The sequence below is a fragment of the Castor canadensis genome, chromosome 14 (genome assembly GCF_047511655.1).
Source record: "Castor canadensis chromosome 14, mCasCan1.hap1v2, whole genome shotgun sequence".
NCBI lineage: Eukaryota > Metazoa > Chordata > Mammalia > Rodentia > Castoridae > Castor > Castor canadensis.
In genome coordinates, this window is record NC_133399.1 from 34,661,629 (window position 1) to 34,670,709 (window position 9,081).

General features: G+C 38.4%; 1 pseudogene; it reads left to right on the forward strand.

Annotated features, from left to right (window-relative positions):
- The first annotated feature begins 973 nt into the window (after positions 1-973).
- Positions 974-1,455, forward strand: LOC141416243 (ferritin light chain pseudogene; annotated as a pseudogene).
- The last annotated feature ends 7,626 nt before the right edge of the window (positions 1,456-9,081 follow it).

Genomic DNA, 9,081 nt, shown 5'->3' on the forward strand with positions numbered 1-9,081 from the left:
TCTGTGAGTGTCTTTGCTGGTGATGTGTGTTTCTTGTAGACAACAAAGAGTTGAATCTTTATTTTAATTTAATTAGTCTATATTTAATTAGAAAGTTAAGATCATTTACCTTTAAGGTTATTGTTAAGAGGTATTTCTTTGGAGTTTGCAGAGTTTAGGGGGCAAGAAAGAATCATCTTTCTTGATTCTTTCCTGACCTCTCATGTTTGTGAATGTCTTTCTTCCTCCAGTGTGTATGGGATTTCTTTCAGTATCTATTGAATTGCTGGTTTAGTAGTCATGATTTGTTTTGGTTTGTGCTTATCCTGAAAGGTCTGTATATCTCCATCAATTTTGAAGGATAACTTTAATGGATATAGTAATCTTGGCTGGAAGTTGTTTGCTCTCAGTGCTTGAAATATATCATCACATGCTTTCTTGGCTTTTAGAGTTTCTTTTGAAAGCTCTGATATAATTATGATGAGTTTGCCTTTGAAAGTAATTTGGCACTTTTCACTTGCATCTTTGAATATCCTGTCTTTGGCCTATAGTCTTGCTATTTTAACTATATTGTGATGTGGAGATGTTATCTGCTGTCTATTTTGGGTTCTATTTGGGTTTTGGGGTATTGGATGTCCATATCTTTCCCTATATCTGGGGAATGTCCTACTATAATTTCATTGAATAGTTTTCCTATGACTTTAGTTTGTACCTCAGCTCCTTTTTCTACCCAGTGGATTCTTCTGATGGATTTTTGACCATGTCTGAGTTCTCAAAAGTTGCTATGGAACAGTGTACCTGGAGTTCCCATGGATCTGTTTCTTGCTTCAATATTGTTGAAAAGAATAGACCCAGGGACTCACTTGCTTTCAATCTCCAACCTTCTTCAAATGACCTCTCCAGTCATAGCTTCTGGGACCATCTTCTCATCTATCTCCCGCTTCAAGAACCAGCCAACACCATTTTTGTGCTATTTCCAAGGTGATAACCATGCATGACTTCCCAGATTCATCAGAATTATTCCATAAACGTGGAGGCTGCTATCAACCACTTAGTCAATTTGCATCTGTGGGCTTCCTTCACCTACCTCTCTCTGGGCTGTTATATCAATTGTGATGATGTGGCTCTGGCAGACATGGGCCCCTTCTTTCATAAGTTGGCTGAGAAGAAGTATGAGGACACCCAGCATCTCTCGATGATGCAAAACCAGCATGTCACCCAAGCTCTTCCAGACACGCAGGATCCTTCTCAAGATGAGTAGGGTAAAATCCTAGATGCATAGAAGTTACTATGGATCAAGAGAAGAACATGAACTAAGGTATTTTGGATCTTCATGGCTTGGGTTCTTCCTCCCATCTTTGTGACTTCCTGAAGAACCACTTCTTAGATAAAAAGATGAAGCTCATCAGGATGATGGACAACCACTTGAATAACTGCCACAGGCTGGCAGGCCCCCATGACAGGCTGGGTGAGTAACTCCTTGAATGCCTCACCCTCAAGCACAAGTAGGGGCTCAACAACCTTTGGGAATCCTCTGCCTCATCTGGCATCAGGACTTCAGCATTAGCCCTCTTTCTCTTGCCATGACGCAACTTCTTAACCACCTAGAGTCACTCCCAAGTATTGGCCAAATGAAAACAAACTATTTTTACAGAATGAAAACAGAGAAAGTCATTGTCATGCTTATTCGATTGTCTGGATTTTTTTTCTATTACCATCAGAATGTAATATTTCCTCAATTTATCTTCAATGCCTTATATTCTTTCTTCTACTTAATCTAGTCTTTGGTGATGCTTTCTACTGTGTTTTTCATTTGATTTATTGACTTTGTCAATTTTTTTTCTTTTTCAGGCTCTCAGTTTCCCTGCTGACCTTCTTATCCATGTTGCTGACATTTTTGTCCAGGTCTTCAATAGACTTCCTTACTATAGTCCTCTGCTTGAGTCCTTTTTGAGGTTACAAATTATTTTTAAACTAGACTTTTGAATTCTTTGTCTGGCATTTAAGGCATTTAAGTATGTTTGGATCTTGTTATTAGGGAGTCACAACCTTTTGGATGAGTCATAGTGCCTTGCTTTTTCATGTTTCTTGGGTTTCTACATTGCAATTTATGCATCTGTTGTGATGGATTTCTCTTTCAATTGTTTGTTTGGATGGTTGGTTTGGTTTGAGGTCTTTGGGGGGGTGTTTATTGTTTGTTTTGTTTTTCTAATACTGGGAATTAAATTAAATTAAATTCAGGGCCTAATGTTTTCTAGGCAAGTGTGTTACCATTTCAGCCACATCTCCAGTCCTCTTTGCTTTGGTTATTTTTGAGATAGGGTCTTGCTTTATGCTCATGGTGACCTATACTGTGATCATTCTATTTTTGCTTCCCCAAGTAGCTGGGGTAACAGGCACATGCCACTGCACTTAGCCACTGGTTGAGATGGGGTCTTGAGAGGGTATGTTTGTGTTTCTTTCTTTTGTTTCCTTTTGGTTTTTGCCTTGGCTGACCTTGAATCTCAATCCTGCTGATCTCCAACTCTGAAGTAGCTAGGATTACAGGCTAGAGTCACTGTACCTGGCCTATCTTTGTATCTTGTGGGTTTTTTTAAATTTTTCACTTTTGATTTTAAGAATATTTTCTTGGTGGAAATTCTTCTAGTTCAGTCATGAGTTCTACTTCCACTCAGAGGACAGAAAGCAACAATTCAAAGCAAATCAAACACTCAAATGTAGTAAAAAAAATTTTAATGTTTCTTAAATGTACGTCCAATAAATTTACAGAATCAAGAAACCAGGATACTTATGTATTTAAAGAAAGAGTTTAAAATTATTAAGACAATGGGTATTTATAATAAAATTAGAAAAAGAAGAGAAGAGGTTAAAAAAAAAAAAGAGAGAGATGATAAAAAATGGGGAGGGAATTCCAAGATGGCGGCTGGAGGTAGGAAGCAGAAAGCGACCCTCCTATAGTGAAATCTTGGAGAGACGCTGGAGACACACTTTGCAGGCATAATCACCGAGAAAAGGCATAACTTTGACCCCTCCACATCTCCAGCTGGCGCAGAGAATCTCCACTTCACGTTAAACGGAGAACCGAGGAGGCCCCCGGGCCGCCAGTGGCCGGCGCCCATACGGCTTGGGAAGACGCGGACCAGGTGAGCTTCGTGGTACCGCGGTTCCCCCACAGACAAGCCTGGGCCAGAGCAGCATAGCCCCCTGGACAGACTGACCTCCACCCGGGAAAAAAGAGAAACTGAGTACTAAGCAATAAGAACAGTTAAGACACGCTGGAAAGAGGGTGGGGCGCCCTGAGCGCTGAAGAATGGGGGAAGGGAATCCTTCCCGGGACTGTAAATAAACAAGCCGGGCGGGCTGGAGAGGCTCTGGCGGGAGTGGGGCGCGCCCAGCAACCAGGAGCGGGATGCTTGTGAGAGGAGGGAAGACCCACTTCCCACGTGAACTGTAAATAAACACGCAGGCCTGACAACGCAGGGCAGTGTCACCTTTCCCAGTGCTTGGAAAGGGAAAAGCCTGTAGCAGAGGCCCCCCTCCCCCGCACAGGAGAACTCTGAGCAAACAAAGCCTGTGGTACCAGGTGAGTGCTAGCTCACCCCAGAGATCTGCATAAATAACGCCGCCAGCTACAGGCTGAGAGCAGCAGGCAGGCAAGCCACAGTTGCAGATACCACTCTCAGAACTGCCTCCAGACGCTTTTTTTTTCTTTTTCTCCCTACCTTTGATGAGAGAACAACCGAATTACACCTGCAAGCCGAAAAACTTACTGAAACTGTATTGCATTTGAACTGGGGACACTTGGTGGGGCTTTTTTTTTTTTTCTTCTTCTGTGTGTGTGCGAGTGTAGTTTTGTTCTACTTTATGCATCCCCTTTGATGAGACAACTACAGAACAACATCTGAGGCACCAACTCCAGGACTGGAGATTGAGACGGACATCCAAATTATTAAGACTGAAATTGCATTGCATATAAACTTGGAAGTTTTTTGGTTTTTTGGTTTTTTTTGTTTTTTTTTAATTTTCTATTTTCCATTTTATTTTAATTCATTTTTATAAATAGATATTACTTTCATATACTTATTTTTTATTTTTTTTATCTTTGATTTTCAATCCTCTCTCTGTCACTCTATTGTCTGTTCAGCTTACTGTCGATTAGTACACTAACACTCCCTGTTTATACCTTTGAAACTCTCTTGTCTGATACCTTGTTCTGCTTTCTCCCTCTTGTCTGTATATTTGTTTTCCCCTTTTCTTTAACTTCTTGCTTTCCATCTCAGCTCACTCTTCCATTCTCAATATTACCATTGTTATTATTACAAGCTAGAAAATACTTAATTACACACAGTACAGGGACAGTAACAACACCAAGGACAATGACAGGAAGACAGAAAAAACAAGGAAACCAGTTTCCCCACAGCAAAAAATTAGTACAGGAACCAGAGGGGAATGAAGAGAACAGAAACTCAGAGCCAGACTCCAACAAAATGAAGATAAACTATGCCAAAGGACCCAATGAAGCCTACAAGAATAATTTAAAAGAAGACATACTACAAGTACTCAATGAGAATTTTATAGAGATGATACTGGGTAGGGTCAACCAAAATGTACAGGAGACACTCAAGAAATTCCAAGACAATAAAAATAGAGAATTTGAAAAAGCAAAAGAAGAAATAAAGGAAACCATAGAAGCACTGTATAAACACCAAAATGAAAGAGAGAACACAATGAATAAATGGATAAATGAACTCAGGACAAAAATAGACAACAATAAAGAAGAAAACAGCCAGGATATGGAAAACCTCAGAAAAAAGAACGAAACAGAACTGCAAAACAAAACGGAAGGCCAATCCAGCAGAATAGAACAAACAGAAGACAGAATCTCAGAACTTGAAGATGAAATGGTAATTAAAGGAAAAACTGAAGAACTACTAATTAAACAACTCAAGACCTGTGAAAAGAAAATGCAAGAACTCACCGACTCCATCAAAAGACCAAACTTGAGAATCATGGGCATCCAAGAAGGAGAAGAGGTGCAAGCGAAGGGAATGCGTAATATATTCAACAAAATAATAACGGAAAATTTCCCAAATCTAGAGAAAGATATTCCCATACAAATGCAAGAGGCCTCCAGGACACCAAACAGACCAGATCAAAATAGAACTACTCCACGACATATCATCATTAAAACAACAAGTTCAGAAACTAAGGAAAGAATATTGAAGGCTGCAAGAGAGAAAAAACAAGTAACATACAAAGGTAAACCCATCAAAATCACAGCAGACTTCTCAACAGAAACATTAAAAGCAAGAAGAGCGTGGGGTGAGATCTTCCGGGCACTGAATGAAAATAACTTCAACCCCAGGATACTCTACCCAGCAAAGCTATCATTCAAAATAGATGGAGCAATAAAAGTCTTCCATGATAAGCAGAAACTAAAACAATATGTGACCACAAAGCCACCATTACAAAAGATTCTGCAAGGGATCCTGCACACAGAAAGTGACACCCAACTTAACCATGAAAAGGCAGGCAGCACCAAACCACAGGATAAGAAAAAGCAAGACAGAAGAGAGTAACATCAAGTTAGGTACACACAATCAAACCTTCAAACAACTAAGATAACTAAATGGCAGGAATCACCACATACCTATCAGTACTAACACTTAATGTTAATGGACTTAATTCACCCATCAAAAGACACCGTTTGACAAAATGGATTAAAAAAGAAGATCCAACAATTTGTTGCTTACAGGAGACTCATCTCACCGACAGAAATAAGCATATGCTTAGGATGAAAGGCTGGAAGAAGATATACCAAGCCAATGGCCCCCGAAAACAAGCAGGAGTAGCAATACTTATCTCTGACAAAGTAGACTTCAAACCTACATTGATCAAATGAGATAAAGAAGGACATTCCATACTAATAAAAGGGGAAATAGACCAAAAGGAAATAATAATCATCAACCTGTACGCACCCAATGTCAACGCACCCAATTTCATCAAACATACCCTGAAAGACCTAAAAGCATATATAAACGCCAACACAGTGGTTGTGGGAGACTTTAACACTCCATTATCATCAATAGATAGGTCATCCAAACAAAAACTCAATAAAGAAATCCAAGATCTAAAATATGCAATAGATCAAGTGGACCTAGTAGATGTCTACAGAACATTTCATCCAACCTCTACACAATATACATTCTTCTCAGCAGCCCATGGAACCTTCTCCAAAATAGATCATATCCTAGGGCACAAAGCAAGCCTCAGCAAATATAAGAAAATAGAAATAATACCATGCATACTATCTGACCACAATGCAGTAAAAGTAGAACTCAACAACAAAAGTAAAGACAAAAAACATGCAAACAGCTGGAAACTAAATAACTCATTACTTAATGAAGAATGGATCATCGATGCAATAAAAGAGGAAATTAAAAAGTTCCTAGAAGTCAATGAAAATGAAAACACAACCTACCAGAACCTATGGGACACAGCTAAGGCAGTCTTGAGAGGAAAGTTTATAGCCATGAGTGCATATATTAAAAAGATTGAAAGATCCCAAATCAATGACCTAATGATACATCTCAAACTCCTAGAAAAACAAGAACAAGCAAATCCCAAAACAAATAGAAGGAGAGAAATAATAAAAATAAGAGCTGAAATCAACGAAATAGAAACCAAAAAAACCATACAAAGAATTAATGAAACAAAAAGTTGGTTCTTTGAAAAAATAAACAAGATCGATAGACCCCTGGCAAACCTGACTAAAATGAGGAGAGAAAAAACCCAAATTAGTAGAATCAGGAATGCAAAAGGGGAGATAACAACAAACACCATGGAAGTCCAGGAAATCATCAGAGACTACTTTGAGAACCTATATTCAAATAAATTTGAAAATCTAAAAGAAATGGACAGATTTCTAGATACATATGATCATCCAAAACTGAACCAAGAGGAAATTAATCACCTGAATAGACCTATAACACAAAATGAAATTGAAGCAGCAATCAAGAGTCTCCCCAAAAAGAAAAGTCCAGGTCCTGATGGATTCTCTGCTGAATTCTATCAGACCTTTAAAGAAGAACTGATACCAACCCTCCTTAAACTGTTCCATGAAATAGAAAGGGAAGGAAAACTGCCAAACACATTTTATGAAGCCAGTATTACACTTATCCCAAAACCAGGCAAAGACACCTCCAAAAAGGAGAACTATAGGCCAATCTCCTTAATGAACATTGATGCAAAAATCCTCAACAAAATAATGGCAAATCGAATTCAGCAACACATCAAAAAGATTATTCACCACGACCAGGTAGGCTTCATCCCAGGGATGCAGGGGTGGTTCAACATACGAAAATCAATAAACGTAATAAACCACATTAACAGAAGCAAAGACAAAAACCACTTGATCATCTCAATAGATGCAGAAAAAGCCTTTGATAAGATCCAACATCATTTCATGATAAAAGCTCTAAGAAAACTAGGAATAGAAGGAAAGTTCCTCAACATTATAAAAGCTATATATGACAAACCTACAGCCAGCATTATACTTAACGGAGAAAAATTAAAACCATTCCCTCTAAAATCAGGAACCAGACAAGGATGCCCACTATCTCCACTCCTATTCAACATAGTACTGGAATTCCTAGCCAGAGCAATTAGGCAAGAAGAAGGAATAAAAGGAATACAAATAGGTAAAGAAACTGTCAAAATATCCCTATTTGCAGACGACATGATCCTATACCTTAAAGACCCAAAAAACTCTACTCAGAAGCTTCTAGACATCATCAATAGCTATAGCAAGGTAGCAGGATATAAAATCAACATAGAAAAATCATTAGCATTTCTATACACTAACAATGAGCAAACGGAAAAAGAATGTATGAAAACAATTCCATTTACAATAGCCTCAAAAAAAATCAAATACCTAGGTGTAAACCTAACAAAAGATGTGAAAGACCTCTACAAGGAAAACTATACACTTCTGAAGAAAGAGATTGAGGAAGACTATAGAAAGTGGAGAGATCTCCCATGCTCATGGATTGGTAGAATCAACATAGTAAAAATGTCTATACTCCCAAAAGTAATCTACATGTTTAATGCAATTCCCATCAAAATTCCAATGACATTCATCAAAGAGATTGAAAAATCTACTGTGAAATTTATATGGAAACACAAGAGGCCACGAATAGCCAAGGCAATACTCAGTCAAAAGAACAATGCAGGAGGTATCACAATACCTGACTTCAAACTATATTACAAAGCAATAATAATAAAAACAGCATGGTACTGGCACAAAAACAGACATGAAGACCAGTGGAACAGAATAGAGGATCCAGATATGAAGCCACACAACTATAAGCAACTTATCTTTGACAAAGGAGCTAAAAATATACGATGGAGAAATAGCAGCCTCTTCAACAAAAACTGCTGGGAAAACTGGTTAGCAGTCTGCAAAAAACTGAAACTAGATCCATGTATATCACCCTATACCAAGATTAACTCAAAATGGATCAAGGATCTTAATATCAGACCCCAAACTCTTAAGTTGATACAAGAAAGAGTAGGAAATACTCTGGAGTTAGTAGGTATAGGTAAGAACTTTCTCAATGAAACCCCAGCAGCACAGCAACTAAGAGATAGCATAGATAAATGGGACCTCATAAAACTAAAAAGCTTCTGTTCATCAAAAGAAATGTTCTCTAAACTGAAGAGAACACCCACAGAGTGGGAGAAAATATTTGCCAACTATACATCAGACAAAGGACTGATAACCAGAATATACAGGGAACTTAAAAAACTAAATTCTCCCAAAACTAATGAACCAATAAAGAAATGGGCACGTGAACTAAACAGAACTTTTTCAAAAGAAGAAATTCAAATGGCCAGAAAACACATGAAAAAATGCTCACCATCTCTAGCAATAAAGGAAATGCAAATTAAAACCACACTAAGATTCCACCTCACCCCTGTTAGAATAGCCATCATCAGCAACACCACCAACAACAGGTGTTGGCGAGGATGCGGGGAAAAAGGAACCCTCTTACACTGTTGGTGGGAATGTAGACTAGTACAACCACTCTGGAAAAAAATTTG